At 41.8% G+C, this 16,964-nt stretch overlaps 1 protein-coding gene across 2 annotated transcripts in view; it reads left to right on the forward strand.

Annotated features, from left to right (window-relative positions):
- FUT8 (fucosyltransferase 8) overlaps positions 1–16,964 on the forward strand; it is a 277,116-nt gene that overhangs the window by 123,054 nt on the left and 137,098 nt on the right. For both annotated transcript variants that reach the window (XM_077818682.1, XM_077818684.1), the window contains exon 3: positions 1,407–1,497. The gene's annotated coding sequence lies outside the window, so the exon portion shown is untranslated. The remainder of the gene's footprint in view (positions 1–1,406; positions 1,498–16,964) is intronic.

Raw genomic sequence — 16,964 nt, forward strand, 5'->3', positions numbered from 1 at the left:
CATCTTAAGGGCAGAAATCCAATACTCTTTCGACTGTATTGCATAACAGAAAATTTACAGGAAAATGTATTTATGGGAAGTTCAGGGACTATGGCCCCAATTCAGGATAATGCATAATCATGTCCTTATGTCCCATTGGAGTTTATTGGGATGTAAGCACATGCTTTATGTTAAATGCACGCTTAAGTATTTTCCTCGAATAGGGCCTAAGAGCTGTGGGATTCAGAGTATTTAGAATTACAAACAGAATAGATAACCAACAATACTATTTGCAGCCTCTTCTTTAACTGACCTGCAAATGATTGCTGCCTACTGTTAAAAATGGGCGACTTTTATAGGAGCAATCCATCACATCTTCAAGCAGTTTTGATCTGAGTGGAAAGTAGATCAAACTTGGGAAAACAGTGGATTCAGAACATTCAAGATTATATTTTAAAAGAGAATTGTATATAGTCTCAAGTAATTATCAGCTGTATATTATATGTCCTGTAGACCTCCTTCAAAAACATGTTCTTATTTCTGTAGCTATGACTTGCAGTGGCTACTGGAAATCCCATTCATACAATATCTAGAGTTGAGCTAGCCAAAAGTTATGGTGGTTATTCATTGTACTGTTGTATGTAGGAGACATCAGTATCTCAATATTTGGGTTTTGGAGCACCATGGAGGCTTTGTCCTAATTTTTAAGGTGATATGGAGAAGTGGCTCAGTGTGTTCCAGTGGTTCGGCCAATGCACATCTGGCTGATCATTTTTCTGTTTAGAACCTCTTATCTGGAAGGATAGAAGCTGTGCTATGGGGATTTGAGAATGGTGGGATTAAAATGGAGACACGAATGAGGGATGGATAACGCAGAGTTTTTTGTGATCCAAAACAGTAGTGTTACTGGCATTACAAGCCCTCTGTGAGGATGCACCCACTAGATATGTACATCAAAAATTAGATATTTTAATTTACTAAACTTGATTGATTTTTGGTAGTTTAATATTGACAGAATTTTATCTAGGAAATATATAAATATGTGTTCCCAGTCAAGAGCATCTTTTATTTTTTTTGGGATCACCTTAGAGTTGTTTCTGAGATGTTAAAATTTATTAATAAAGCTATTCTCAGATATCATCTTTCTAGTGTATTTGTAACAAATATTGAAGAACTAATAGGTCAAAAAGATTATTCTGACAATACATAAGTGCTTTCTGTTATTTGGTGCCATTTTGGCAATATACAAGTTGAACAAAAACTAGTAGAGTTGAAGACAGTGGATATATCATTTTTAACTTCAACAGTATGCCATATTGTACTTTTGCAGTTGCACTTTGGGATGTGGCAGGTGCTTGCTGTACTACAGAATAAAATGCAGTCATTGAAATTATGACTAATTTGTTTGTTTGGCTTTTTTTGAGCAGTTAATTTCACTGACTGCTGGATCAGAGGAAACAGTTATTTCCCTAGAAGCCCATCATGCAACTGTTTCTACTTCCTACTGTCATGGAGAAGGTAAGTTGTTTTTCAGATTTATTGATTACTGTTCATATCTGATACTTGGAGATTAAAACTGAATGAGTTGTGATTCTTCAAGTGATTTTTCATATATAGATAGATATAGATATTCCATAGTTGGTAAGTGCTTGCCCAGTGCCTCAAGATAGAGATTTTAATCAGCAATAACTGTTGGGGCAGCGCTTGAACCCTGCATGTCATTGTACTTCCAACTGAGGGCAAAAAGGGTCAGGCCACCCAACTACCCTCAGTTCCTTCTCACTGCCCATGGCTATGAGTCGAAGCTCTCCTCTTTTAGCATGCTTGCCTTCCATTGTCCTTGTAAATACATTTTAAATAGTCAGTTATTTAGTTAGCAGTAGTTTAAGTTTAGTTAAGTACTTCTTGTGTAGTTTCAGTTGGGAACAATATTTGGGAACAATATTTTTTCCCCCTGGGAAGTACTTGGTATCAGTTCGCTCACGATGATAAACCGTAACTCCTTGGGATTAAAAAATTGCCCATCTTGTGAAGCTGTCATGCTGCCGACTGATGGTCATATAAGATGTTTGATCTGCCTGAAGGAAGCACACATCCCTGATAGGTATGACACTTGCAGACTATTTTAGAGCTGCAAAATAAATTCACATATTTAAAGCAAGAAAGTCTTGCTTCAGGATGCTTTTCCTTGCACAATCAGTGCACCCAGCCTCTGACCCAAGCTTCACAGCCATATAAGAACATAACACAAGAACAACCATAGTAAGTGAGACCAATGGTCCAACTAGCTCAGAAGCCTGTCTTCTGACAGTGGCCTATGCTAGGTGCTTCAGAGGGAATGAACAGAACAGGTAATCATTGAATGATGAGAGACTAAAAAGGATGAGAGATCCTCTGAGTGCTTCTGCAGTTTCATCTTCCTGGATGGTTGAAACAGCCACCAAATCTTCTGTTTTGACAAAATCCTCTGGAGTCAGAAGTAAGAAGGAATGTAATTGCCACAAGGAGCAAATACACAACTCACCTTCTCCAAGTTTGGCATCCAAACCTTATAAAACTACCAGACTTTCAGACATAAAGGTAGCTCAAGACTTTAAAGTTGTTCTCAGAACACCCTTTCTGATAGTGAAGTTACTGAACACAATGTGGACATGGACTTATCTCCGATCTCTTCTGGTACCGTACTGGTGAACGTAAGGTCCTCTGTACTGAGATCTCATGATTAACTCTCGACAGCACTGGCTACTCTGATACTGATACAATCAGTACTTATCACACCAGTACTGTTAGTGAAGCACCACTGTCTGTTTTTGTATCTGTGGTTCTGGTACTGAGCCTATCTAGATTGTATGTAGTGACACTCACTACCCTCATGCCTGTATCCTTGGTAATGATATTGTCAGCTCTTTTGGCACCAAAGCTGTATGTTGTTACAAAGGCCTTACCATTTTGTCGGGAATCATATTCTCCATTTTTTGCTTCTGTGAAGCACCTGCCTTTATCATTGACCTGGACACTGACCCCAGTACCGATGATCATATTAGTACCAGGTAGAGCAGGTCCAATTCATATTCCCATTACTCCAGTGGCCTCCCTATTTTTACCACATCTCCTTCAGAAGAAAGTGAAGAGTCTCTAGATCAGAACATCTGAGGCTCAGGGCAAGAAGTTCTTTGTAGAGTACCCTTAATTCTGAAATTCAATTTTTATGTTAGTCTGCCAGAGTCCAGATTTGTTGACCTCTAGGACATAGTATAAAAGCAATATAGCACCTGCTTGAGAGCAGAAGAACTCTTAAGGAAATAATTGACATTAATTTTTGTACATTTGAATTAACCTCCTCCCCCACAAAAAAACAACAACCCTAGAGATACGTGTTGTGGGTGCATTTGTAGAAACGTAAAAATTAGTAAAGTATCTAAGTCCTCATGCTGATCCTGCAAGTAAAAGGGTTTTGGTCATGGAGAGGAGGGTAGAGAATAACTATTGTTGGACACACACCCTATCTCCTGCCTCACATACGGACACGGGAAGCCTAGCAGTGCTAAACTATTGCTGAATATAACCTGAAGAATTGAGTAAATGTCTGTTACTCCTCTCCTTATGTGGATTTGTGGTTAAATGGAAACAGTTACTTGCTCACTTTTTCTCTCCATGGTGAGCCTTGGAACACTTGGTGGAGATATGTGGTCCTGCTTTGTTTAGTCTCCATCACTCTTGCCCTTCCATCTCTTCCCCTCTTGCTGCTTGCACAGCACACACAGCTTTTCAGCTGCTTTGGGCCCTTTCATTCCTGAATAAGGTGTGGGCACAGCAGCAAAATGAGGGCAGACACATGTATGGTGTTAAGTTGAGAAGGACCAAGAGGGATTTTCTGCTGGTTCCGATGTACCCTTCAGTGCTGCCCCAATCTCAGATGAAGGCTCTTCTGCCAGTACCAATTCAACCACCAATACAACACAGCCACTGGTACCAATGCTTCTGCCCCCCTCCCTAGAAACGGGGAAAATATCTTGAACTCCGAGATCTCCATCAAAGATTCCATTACCTTTCTGTTTGAACCTCCCTCTCCTGAAGTGTATCCTAAGGCAGAGACCCCAGATACCAGTTGACAACTGACCCAACAACCTTCATAGCAGGAGCACCTTGGGGCCCCTCTCCTTTCCTTTATGTTGCCTGTAAGGCCTTTAGGCATGTTATTGGGCTTTCTGTAATCCTTGGGTCCTGTACAGAGGCCTGTTCTATAGGATACACTCATGTAAGAGGATCCGCCAAGGGAGGCAACCACTGGTACCCCAGAACCCCCCTCCTCAAAAGGACCCCTTAGAAGAACAAGAGCTGAGAGTGGAGGAGGCCCTGCTATCTATGTCCTCTTCCTTGCCCTATGAGGCAGGTATGTTCCCTCCCTCCTCCTGTGAGGATTAATTGAATTTCTTCCAAGAACTCATGAAGAAGGTAGTTGAATCCTTATAGATCTCCTTGGAAGTGGTGCAGGAACCATAATATGCTTTGGTGGATAACCTACGCACCTCTCCCCAAAGCAAGGTAACCTTACCTATAAATGACCTCCTGCTGTCACTAGTCCAAGCAATATGGAAAACATGGGTCATTATCCCGCCTACTTGCAAGAGGGCTGACAAGAAGCAAGATCCCAATCCTTGTGTGCAGAGGCAATAAAACTTTGGAACTAGTGTATAACCCACCAAATAAACATCTTAGTGACATATCTGATAGGTCTGAACAACGTTATACAGATATGCTGAGCAGACATTTCTGTCAGGATCAAAAATGGGAAATGTGGTTTTATGCTACTGAAGATTTTTCTCACTTGGGACTTCCCAGAGATAGACCTCTTTGGGGCACCATCCAACACAAAATGCTGTTGATTTTGTTTGAGGAGGAAGACACAGTTGAAACTCTTCTTGGGAGATGCCTTCCTAAATTTTTTACTTCAAATTCTGCTGTATGCCTATCCCCTGATGCTGTTGCTACTCAACAAACTAAAGCAAGAAAAATTGGTAATTATCCTCTTAGAACCAGCATGGTTGAGGCACATATGGTTCCTGGATCTGATTTCCTTGTGTCTGAATCCACCTCTGTTTCCCTTTGACAGTAGACCTACTGGCCCAAGAATCAGGCACAATAATTCACCCCAATCTTTCCTTGCTATGTCTCAAGGCCTGGCTTCTTGATGTCTCTCGGGTGTAGAAAAGGATTGTTCTTTTGAAGTACAGAATATGCTGTTGAATAGTCATAGAATCATAGAATATCAGGGTTGGAAGGGACCTCAGGAGGTCATCTAGTCCAACCCCCTGTTCAAAGCAGGACCAATCCCCAACTAACTAGTCGTAAACCTTCCATAAGAAAGTCTTACCTGCAAAAGTGGAAGAGATTTCATTGCTGGAACATCCAGTCGGCAATTTCTCCCTCCAAGTCACATATCACCCACATACTTGAAAACATGCTGAATTAAATTCTAGGCTTGTCGCTGAGCTCTATCAAAGTCCAGCTGGCTGACATTACCGCCTTTCACCTATCAGTTGAAGGGTTTTCAGTATTCACTTCAAGGTTCATTAAGGGATTGACCAACCTTCCTCACATCAGAGAGCCTACTCCACCTGGGACCTTAATCTATTTCTCAATGTATTGAGGAACCACCCTTTAAGTCCATGGGAAGTTGTTCTGTTCTCCATCACTTGGCCAGAAGGGTAGGGGAGTTTGGGAGACTTTTGACAGATCTACCCTACATGGTATGTAACCGGGACAAGATGATTCTATGTCCCCAATCTCATTTCCTGTCCAAGATCTCCTTGGACTTGCATGTCAATCAGGACATTCAGTTGCTAGTGTTTTCCCCAAAACCTCTCACTTCAGGACAAGAAACTATTTTTCACACTCAGGACATGAGAAGAGCTGTTGCATTCTACTTCAAAAGGACCATGTTCTTCAGAGCCTATCCTAGACTCACTCTCTCTTGCAGACCAGATGAAGGGAGCCCCTCTTTCCACTCAGACTATGAAAGTGTGTGTGTATTTTGACATGTTATGAAGCTTCTGGAGTGCATCCCCAGCAAACGTGTCTTCCCATTCCACTAGGGTAGCTCTGTTGCTCTACTTAAAAACATACACATGTCAGACCCGTGTAAAGCTGCCACCTAGTTGTCTATGTACACTTTTTCCTAGTTGAGATGCAGCCTTTGGTGTGGCTGTTCTCCAATCAGTATTAGAGCCATCTCCTCAGCACTCACCTCTGTAGTTGGGACACTGCTTGGGAATCACTTAAAGTGGAGCTTCCATAGGGAGAGCTACCTAAAGAAAGAGAGATTACTTATTTGTACAGTAACTAGAGTTCTTCAGGGTGTTTTATCCCTATGGGTGCTTCACTACCCTTTCTCCTTCCCCTCTTCTTTGGAGTCCTTACCTTGAATGGGTTTCATAGCTGAGAAGGAACTGGAGTGGTGTTTGGTCTGTCCTTCCCCATAGGCCCTCTGATTGATTAGAGCATGAGGATATATAGGGCTCAGGCATTGACCCAGCAGATACTCTACCAAAAATCTTGGATTGAAAGTGCTTGGATGTGCAAAGTGGAGCTCCCACATGGACAAAACATCTCAAAGTCCAGTTATAGTGCATGTAAGTAACCTCTCCATTTCATAGCATTTGAAATGTATAGAGATGATACATATAAAATAGCAAACTGAAGGAAAATATGTACAATAGTCTCATGCATTTCTGTTGGTCTGTTTATGTTAAAGGAAGGAATCTTTGACATTATTATTGTATTACAGTAGGATCTAGAGCCTCCAGCTGAGATAGGGGCTTCATTGAGCGAGGCATTGTACAAAAACAATAAAAGACTGTTCTTGCTCTGAAGAGCTTATCAAAATAGAAAAGACATGGTGAAACTCAAAAAAGAACCATACAAAAAATGGAAAGTAGGTCAAATTTCAAAGGATGAATATAAAAAACCCCACAAGCATATAGGGACAAAATTGGAAAGGCCAAGCCAAAAAACAAGATTAAACTAGCTAGGGATATAAAGAGTAACAAGAAAGCATTTTACAAATATATGAGAAGCAGGAGGAAGACCAAGGACTGGATAGGTCCATTACTCAGTGAGGAGTGAAAAACAATAACAGAAAACACAGCAATGACCGAAGAGTAAAATGCCTTTTTTTTTTTGTTTTAGTTTTCACCAAAAAACTTAGCAGTGATTGGGTGAATAACATAATGAACATCAAAAAGAAAAAGAGGACTTATGACACCGTAGAAACTAACAAATTTATTTGAGCATAAGCTTTCATGAGCTATAGCTCACTTCATCATTTCACTACACTTCAGCTGTAGCTCATGAAAGCTTATGCTCAAATAAATTTGTTAGTCTCTAAGGTGCCACAAGTCCTCCTTTTCTTTTTGCAGATACAGACTAACACGGCTGCTACTCTGAAACCTGTCATAATGAACATCAGTGTAACAGGGGTAGGATCTGACTCGTAGGCTATGTTTACATTACAGCCTATGTCGGCAAAGTGTATCAATATTCCACTCCGTGAGTGACATAAGTTACACTGACACAAGCATTTGTGTGCACAGCGCTACGTCAGCTGGAGAACTTCTCCCGCTGACAAAGCTTATGTTGCTCGTGGAGATGCGTTTTTATGCTGACAGGAGAGCTGTCTTTCATCAGCATAGAGAGTCTTCACCAGACACACTGCAGTGACACAGCTCTACTGGTACGGGTGTGCTGCTGAAGTGCTGTACATATAGACGTGGCCTAAAAGAGGGAAAGAAAACGCTAAGAATTATTTAGACAAGTTAGAAGTCATCAGGACCTGATGAAATACATCTAAGAATACTTCAGGAACTGGCTGAAGAGATCTTTGAGAACTTGTGGAGGATAGGCAAGATCCCAGAGGAGTGGAAAAAGGCAAGTATAGTACCTATCATAAAAAGGGCAATAAGGACAAGCCATGAAATTTATAGACCAGTCAGCTTAACTTCAGTACCCAGAAAGATAGTGGAGCAAATAATAAATACATTTGTAAGCACTAAGAAGAAAATGAAGTGGTAAGTAACAGTCAATTAGCATTTGTAAAGAACAAATCACATCAGATCAACCTAATATCCTCCTTTGGCAGGGTAACAGACCTTGTGGGTAGCGGGGAAGCAGTAAATGTGTTATATCTCAACTTTAGTAAGGCTTTTGATGCTGTCTCCCATGACATTCTCATAAACACACTAGTGAAATATAACCTAGACAAATCTACTATAAGGTGGGTGTACAACTGGTTGGAAAACTGTATTCAGAGAGTAGTTATCAATGATACAAAGTCAAGCTGGAAGGGCATATTGAGTGGGGTCCTTCAGGGATTTGTCCTGGGGCCCATTCTTTTCAATATCTTCATAAATGTTTGGATAATGGCATATAGAGAGCACTTATAAAGTTTGCGGATGATACCAAGCTGGGAGGAATTGCAAGTGATGTGGAGGACAAGATTAGAATTCAAAATGATGTTGACAAACTGGAGAAATGTTCTGAAATAAATAGAATGAAATTCAATAAGGACAAATGTAAAGTATTACACTTAGGAAGGCATAGTCAGCTGCACAAATTCAAAATGGAAAATGATTGCCTTTAAGGAGTACGCACAAAAGAATCTGGGGGTTATAGTAGATCAGAAATGAAATATGAGTGAACAATGTAATACTGTTGCGCAAAAAAAAAGTGAACATCATTCTCAAATGTATTAGCATGAGTGTTGTAATCAAGACACAAGAAGTAAGTCTTCCGCTCTACTCAGCACTGATAAGGTCTCAGTTGGAGTATTGTGTCCAGTTTTGGACACCACACTTTGAGAAAGATACGGACAAATTGGAGAAAGTAAAGAGGAGAGCAACTAAAATGATTAAAGGTCTAGAAAACATCACCTATGAAGAAAGATTGAAAAAACTGGGTTTGTTAGTCTAGAGGAGTGAAGACTGAGGTGGAGGATAACAACAATCTTCAAGTATGTAAAAAGTTGCTCCCCTTAACCACTGAGGACAGAACAAGAATTGTGGGCTTAAATTGTGGCAAAGGAGATTTAAGTTAGACATTAGGAAAAACTTCCTAACTGTAAGGATAGTTAAGCACTGAAACAAATTGCCTAGGAGGTTGTGGAATCTCAGTCATTGGAAGTTTTTAAGAACAGGTTAGACAAACACCTATCAGCGATGGTCTAGATAATAGTACTGGCTCAATGCAGGGGACAGGACTGGATGATCTATCAAGGTCCCTTCCAGTCCTACATTTCTATGAGTGAGAGAGAAGAAATATTAACCTCATTTGACAGAGGGGGCACTGAGGTATAGAGAGCTGGGATTTCACCAAATCAAAGCCAAACTTTCAAGCATTTAGCATGCACAAGTGGGTCTGGATTTTTCAAAGAGCTCTGCTCCCATTTAGGCATGTAAAATAAGGACCAGATTTTCAAAAGTGGTCAGCATGCAGCAGCTCCACCTGTGACATTTATGGGAAGATATTCAAAAGAGCCCGGCACACAACATGCTGAACTCCTCTGAAAATTTGTCCCCATTTGTGAGTGTTGAGCACTTTTTAAACTCTGACCTTAAGTGGCTTGCCCAAGGTATCCTAGGAAGTCCATGGTATACCTGCGTAATTGAATGTATCTCTTCTCAGTCCCAGTCCAGTTCCTTCACAGCAAAACCATCGTTCCTCTCTCATGTATAGATCTTTTGATGAAATAATGTTTTGGGGATTTTGCTGATGTTACAGTAGTTTCAGGATCCACATTTTACATTTTGACAGTTTAGAAAAGCCATTCTATTACTTGACTAGGCAGCTGCGGAGACCTGGCACTATGAGCACTATGGCCTCAAACACAGGCATCCCTGTTGCAGAGGATCTGGGAGTTGTGGGGGATCACAACCTCAACATGAGTCAACAATGCAATGCTGTTGCAAAAAAAAGCAAATGCAATTTTAGGTTGCATTTACAGAGGCCTAGCATGCAAGTCATCAGAGGTGATAGTACCATTCTACTCAAAACTGGTGAGGCCTCAGCTGGAGTACGGTATTCAATTTTGGTCACCAGTGTATCAAAAGGATCCAGAAGCGAGTGATCAAGATGATAAAAGGGATGGAATGCAAGCCATATGAGCAAAAGCTGAAGGAACTGGGTATGTTTAGTTTGGAAAAAAGGACATGAGGGGGGATGACGACATGACGGTCTTCAAATACTTGAAAGGCTGCCATAAAAAAGATGGAGAAAAGTTAGGGTTGCGAACCCTCCAGGATTGGCTGGGACTCTCCAGGAATGAAAGATGAATCTTTAATTAAAGATTATGTTGTGTGATGAGACTTCCAGGAATATGTCCAACCAAAATTGGCAACCCTAAGAAAAGTTGTCTCTCTTGCTGCAAAGGGAACAGGACAAGAGGCAATGGCTTGAAACTGCAGCATAGCAGATTTAGCAGCTTCACAATTGTAAGAACAGTAGGACAGTGGAACAGATGCCTTGGGAGGTTGTGGAAGCTCCTGCACTAAAGGTTTTCAAAAGGACGCTGGATAGCCATCTGTTCTTCATGGTTTAGACCCAACAAATCCTGCATCTTGACAGGGGGTTAGACTAGAAGACCCTTGCGGTGCCTTCTAACCCTGTGGTTCTCTGATTCTACCTGATGCCAATCCAAGTTGTTTATAAAGTCCTCCCCCTGTTTGTAGCACACCAGAGGTTCTCCAAAAAAGACAAACAAAAAAGAGGTCCTTTTCTCTGTCTTTCCCTTGTGAGACATGAGACTTACTGTAAAAGAAAATAAAGACAAAGGTGGCTTGTCTCTTAGGAAGTCTTTCTGAGGTCAGTCTTTTAGGGCTTGGCTTAGCTGCTGCTCTACAGTATTTAATTAGGGTCTACCTCCAGGCCCATCTCTTCGGGGCACCCTGCTTGACAGCTGGTCCATGCAGTTTCCAGGATGGTTAGTCCTGTGACTGGCTTCATCATGGCTGAGGTATGGCAGTTGTCTTGTTCACTGACCCTTCCTGTGGCAGGTAATCCTGTTGCCGTTCCCCTTTTTAAGCTCCACCCCTCCAGGCAGAGCAAGCCTTAGAGGTGAGCTTTCTTAGGGCTGAACGAGCCCAGAAAAGCTTGTTAATCTGTCCTCCACCAGAGTGAGGGCGTGCCCCATCACTCCCTCAGCCAGTTGACCCTTCATATTGGCTCTATTGGGGACCATAGAATCCCTACATGAGACATCCTGGATCCATCCAGGAATCCCACCATACCTCCCTCACGCAACACCTACTAGCTCCATCAGAGTATGAGGCAGGAGTGATTGAACTGGATCCACAGGTACCAATGGATGTTTCATCATCCCCATCTGGTCTTAACAAGAAGACTGATGAGTCTCTACACTCATTGAAAGTCTTCAGACCAACTCTCTGCTCTCTCAGCATTTAAATCTCGGTTCCAAAAACTCCATAAACAGGTGTACAAGCCAAGACTGTCTCCCCAACCATTCTACTGCCAGTCATCATTCGAGCCACCATGCAAACGTCAGAGCATACAAAGGCCTAAATACAGCTGCCTTTACCACAACTACAACTATCCAGCCCCATCCACCGTCCGGGAGATTTTTCCTGGGACGCTCAAGAACCGCCTACCCCTATTGACGATGACATCTTCTACTGCCTCAACCTTTGTTGTCTGCCCCACCCTTTTTGCCCATAATTGGAGGACAATCACAACAGACAAGTGGGTACTATTAATCATCCACTGTGGCTATTCTATAAAATTCTCAGCCTCTCTTCAGGAACTGCTCTAATGGGGAGATTCTTTGTCGGGGGGCAGATTCTCTCCTCCAACAAGGTTCATAGAACAAGTACCAAATCAGTACCAAAAGAAAGAGTTCCACTCTCCATATTTCATAGTCCCCAAGAAAAATAGAGGATGGAGACCCATTCTTGACTTTCAGCAATTAAATGTTTTTATTTGCAAATCAAAATTCTGAATGGTAATGTTGGCATCAAGGATCTCCTACGTACAGGAGGGTTAATTTGGTTCATGGCTCTTGACATGCAAGATGTTTATATTCTTGTGGACAGTCATCTGTCCCACAGAAGTTTCCTCAGGTTTATGGTAGGACAATAACACTATCTGTTCAAAGTACTTCTGTTCAGCATAGCTACAGCACCCAGGGTCTTCACATAGGTCTTCTCAGTAGTGAGGGCCCAGATGAGATTTCAGGCCCATACAATTTTTCCGAATCTTGACGACTGGCTCCTAATGGGTTGTTCCAGTCAGAACGTCCAGTCAGTGACTCTGTCCTTGCTCCATCTTCTGGCAGCTTTGGAGGCCAGGGTGCAAATCAGCCTCCTAAAGCTGAGAGCACACGGTCCAGTTTTCAATTAGAATTTATAATCCCTATTCCATGATGAGATATCTTTGAGCTATAATGTATCTTAATTCAAACTATATTTAGATAGGCTTTTTCCTCAAAAAGCATTTTATCAAAAATATCTGATTTAAATAAAAAAAATCCAATTTTTTTATTTTTATTTTTTTAAATCATTGTTTTTCTATCCACCCTGGTTTATTGCTTTAATGTATAGTAGCTTTCTGGTATGTGGTTTGCTGGGTGATACATCCAAGCAGATCCTGAATGGTGTCTTAGCATAATTTTTATGTAAATGTTTTGCCTTCTCTTTAATACTGTCTAAATTAAGTTTGTGCCACTAACTACTTTTTTTGTTCTCCACATGTAGCAGTAAGTAAATGATGATTTGGGCTTCCTTTCCTGAAATATTAGTTACCCCTCAATGGATGCGTTATAGTAAGGGCAGTGTACTTCTAATGAATTATAATAGCAGATACTTTTCATTATTTTTCTGCTTCATTAAATGTTACTGCATATTCTATGCTGATTTTTTTAACAGATCTTAATACATTCAAGATCATGTTAAACCTGAAAATGATGGCTTAAATATAGGTAAAATATTTTTTCAATTAAAAATTTGCCTTTACCAATATTCTATCCATTATTTTACAGTACAACTATTTTGAACCTAAATACTATTTTCTTAATTTTTCTCATTAGTTTAAAAACATTTTGTAATAACCAAAATAATTTACAAGGATGGACAGGAAATATTCATAAGTGTCTTTATCTTCTTTGATATATGAAATATCATGTGCTACCAAACCTGTCGCAGGTCTCTTGTGTCTCCAATAAAAGGCTCCAGGGAAGATTTCACAGTTGGCTACTGAGTCAGTCTGAGTTTTCAAAGGATTTATGCAACTAGGTTCTTGGGCATTTTCTGCAGCTTGCTTATGTTAAGTCTTTTTATTCATAGGTTGGGAGATGTGTAGTTTTGGCAGTGTCAAAGTTTGACTCAGACTCACAATTTATCAGACCACTCTGTTTTATTAGCAAAGCTGCTCTGCTAATACATTTAGAAGTGAGCCCCCCGAGTGAGGCTTGTGTCTCTTAATCTATACAGTTTTTGGAGAACAAGTTACAGAGAAGTTACAGACAAAAGAAGAAAAAAGATTTTAGTCACCACCCCTCGAGATCCCTGAGACCAGTCACGTATTTTCAATTACCTGCCACCCTTAACAATCTCCTTTAACAGCTTCCAGTTAACTTAAATAATTGCCCTTCACACCTTCCATTCTGATGCCTGCTTCTTAGACGTGCTGGCTCTATCTTAATTGCTTCTCCATTCAAAAGCTAACTCCCTATGTGTTTCAGAGTAACAGCCCTGTTAGTCTGTATTCGCAAAAAGAAAAGGAGTCCTTGTGGCACCTTAGAGACTAACCAATTTATTTGAGCATGAGCTTTCGTGAGCTACAGCTCACTTCATCAGATGCATACCGTGGAAACTGCAGCAGACTTTATATATACACAGAGAATATGAAACAATACCTCCTCCCACCCCACTGTCCTGCTGGTAATAGCTTATCTAAAGTGAGCAACAGGTTAGGCCATTTCCAGCACAAATCCAGGTTTTCTCACCCTCCACCCCCCACACAAATTCACTCTCCTGCTGGTGATAGCCCATCCAAAGTGACAACTCTTTACACAATGTGCATGATAATGAAGTTAGGCCATTTCCTGCACAAATCCAGGTTCTCTCACTCCCTCACCCCCCTCCAAAAACCCACCCCCATACACACACAGACTCACTCTCCTGCTGGTAATAGCTCATCCAAACTGACCACTCTCCAAGTTTAAAACCAAGTTAAACCAGAACATCTGGGGGCGGTGGGTAGGAAAAAACAAGAGGAAATAGGCTACCTTGCATAATGACTTAGCCACTCCCAGTCTCTATTTAAGCCTAAATTAATGGTATCCAATTTGCAAATGAATTCCAATTCAGCAGTTTCTCGCTGGAGTCTGGATTTGAAGTTTCTTTGTTTTAAGATAGCGACCTTCATGTCTGTGATTGCGTGACCAGAGAGATTGAAGTGTTCTCCGACTGGTTTATGAATGTTATAATTCTTGACATCTGATTTGTGTCCATTTATTCTTTTAAGTAGAGACTGTCCAGTTTGACCAATGTACATGGCAGAGGGGCATTGCTGGCACATGATGGCATAAATCACATTGGTGGATGTGCAGGTGAACGAGCCTCTGATAGTGTGGCTGATGTTATTAGGCCCTGTGATGGTGTCCCCTGAATAGATATGTGGGCACAATTGGCAACGGGCTTTGTTGCAAGGATAAGTTCCTGGGTTAGTGGTTCTGTTGTGTGGTATGTGGTTGTTGGTGAGTATTTGCTTCAGGTTGCGGGGCTGTCTGTAGGCAAGGACGGGGCTGTCTCCCAAGATTTCTGAGAGTGTTGGGTCATCCTTTAGGATAGGTTGTAGATCCTTAATAATGCGTTGGAGGGGTTTTAGTTGGGGGCTGAAGGTGACGGCTAGTGGCGTTCTGTTATTTTCTTTGTTAGGCCTGTCCTGTAGTAGGTAACTTCTGGGAACTCTTCTGGCTCTATCAATCTGTTTCTTTACTTCCGCAGGTGGGTATTGTAGTTGTAAGAAAGCTTGACAGAGATCTTGTAGGTGTTTGTCTCTGTCTGAGGGGTTGGAGCAAATGCGGTTGTATCACAGAGCTTGGCTGTAGACGATGGATCGTGTGGTGTGGTCAGGGTGAAAGCTGGAGGCATGCAGGTAGGAATAGCGGTCAGTAGGTTTCCGGTATAGGCTGGTGTTTATGTGACCATTGTTTATTAGCACTGTAGTGTCCAGGAAGTGGATCTCTTGTGTGGACTGGACCAGGCTGAGGTTGGTGGTGGGATGGAAATTGTTGAAATCATGGTGGAATTCTTCAAGGGCTTCTTTTCCATGGGTCCAGATGAGGAAGATGTCATCAATGTAGCGCAAGTAGAGTAGGGGCTTTAGGGGACGAGAGCTGAGGAAGCGTTGTTCTAAATCAGCCATAAAAATGTTGGCATACTGTGGGGCCATGCGGGTACCCATAGCAGTGCCGCTGATCTGAAGGTATACATTGTCCCCAAATGTGAAATAGTTATGGGTAAGGACAAAGTCACAAAGTTCAGCCACCAGGTTAGCCGTGACATTATCGGGGATAGTGTTCCTGACGGCTTGTAGTCCATCTTTGTGTGGAATGTTTGTGTAGAGGGCTTCTACATCCATAGTGGCCAGGATGGTGTTATCAGGAAGATCACTGATGGATTGAAGTTTCCTCAGGAAGTCAGTGGTGTCTCGAAGGTAGCTGGGAGTGCTGGTAGCATAGGGCCTGAGGAGGGAGTCTACATAGCCAGACAATCCTGCTGTCAGGGTGCCAATGCCTGAGATGATGGGGCACCCAGGATTTCCAGGTTTATGGATCTTGGGTAGTAGATAGAATATCCCAGGTCGGGGTTCCAGGGGTGTGTCTGTGCGGATTTGATCTTGTGCTTTTTCAGGAAGTTTCTTGAGCAAATGCTGTAGCTGCTTTTGGTAACTCTCAGTGGGATCATAGGGTAATGGCTTGTAGAAACTCGTGTTGGAGAGCTGCCGAGCAGCCTCTTGTTCATATTCCGACCTATTCATGATGACAACAGCACCTCCTTTGTCAGCCTTTTTGATTATGATGTCAGAGTTGTTTCTGAGGCTGTGGATGGCATTGCGTTCCGCATGGCTGAGGTTATGGGGCAAGTGATGCTGCTTTTCCACAATTTCAGCCCGTGCACGTCGGCGGAAGCACTCTATGTAGAAGTCCAGTCTGCTGTTTCGACCTTCAGGAGGAGTCCACCTAGAATCCTTCTTTCTGTAGTGTTGGTAGGGAGACCTCTGTGGATTAGTATGTTGTTAAGAGGTATTTTGGAAATATTCCTTGAGTCGGAGACGTCGAAAATAGGATTCTAGGTCACCACAGAACTGTATCATGTTCGTGGGAGTGGAGGGGCAGAAGGAGAGGCCCCGAGATAGAACAGCTGCTTCTGCTGGGCTGAGAGTATAGTTGGATAGGTTAACAATATTGCTAGGTGGGTTGAGGGAACCATTGCTGTGGCCCCTTGTAGCATGTAGTAGTTTAGAAAGTTTAGTGTCCTTTTTCTTTTGTAGAGAAGCAAAGTGTGCGTTGTAAATGGCTTGTCTAGTTTTAGTAAAATCCAGCCACGAGGAAGTTTGTGTGGAAGGTTGGTTTTTTATGAGAGTATCCATTTTTGAGAGCTCATTCTTAATCTTTCCCTGTTTGCTGTAGAGGATGTCCCTATGTGTGCTCCCTCAGATACTTTGTAACATGTTTTGGCATGCCCTCTCATATACAATGTATCCAGCATGTCCCCTTATACAACGCTATACTTCCACAATGTTATACTTCCACAGCAGCTAGGTAGTAGATTGGACATTTGTCCTTTTTTGTTTGTTTTTTGTTAAAGCCCAGAAAGGTTTCTACTGTTGAAAAGGGATTTGGAAATGTTCCTCACTAGGAAAGGAGGAGACTTTGGAAGCTATGGAGGAGGGGATATGTTAAGTCAGTCATTTGT

The sequence above is a fragment of the Eretmochelys imbricata genome, chromosome 6 (genome assembly GCF_965152235.1).
Source record: "Eretmochelys imbricata isolate rEreImb1 chromosome 6, rEreImb1.hap1, whole genome shotgun sequence".
Lineage (NCBI taxonomy): Eukaryota > Metazoa > Chordata > Testudines > Cheloniidae > Eretmochelys > Eretmochelys imbricata.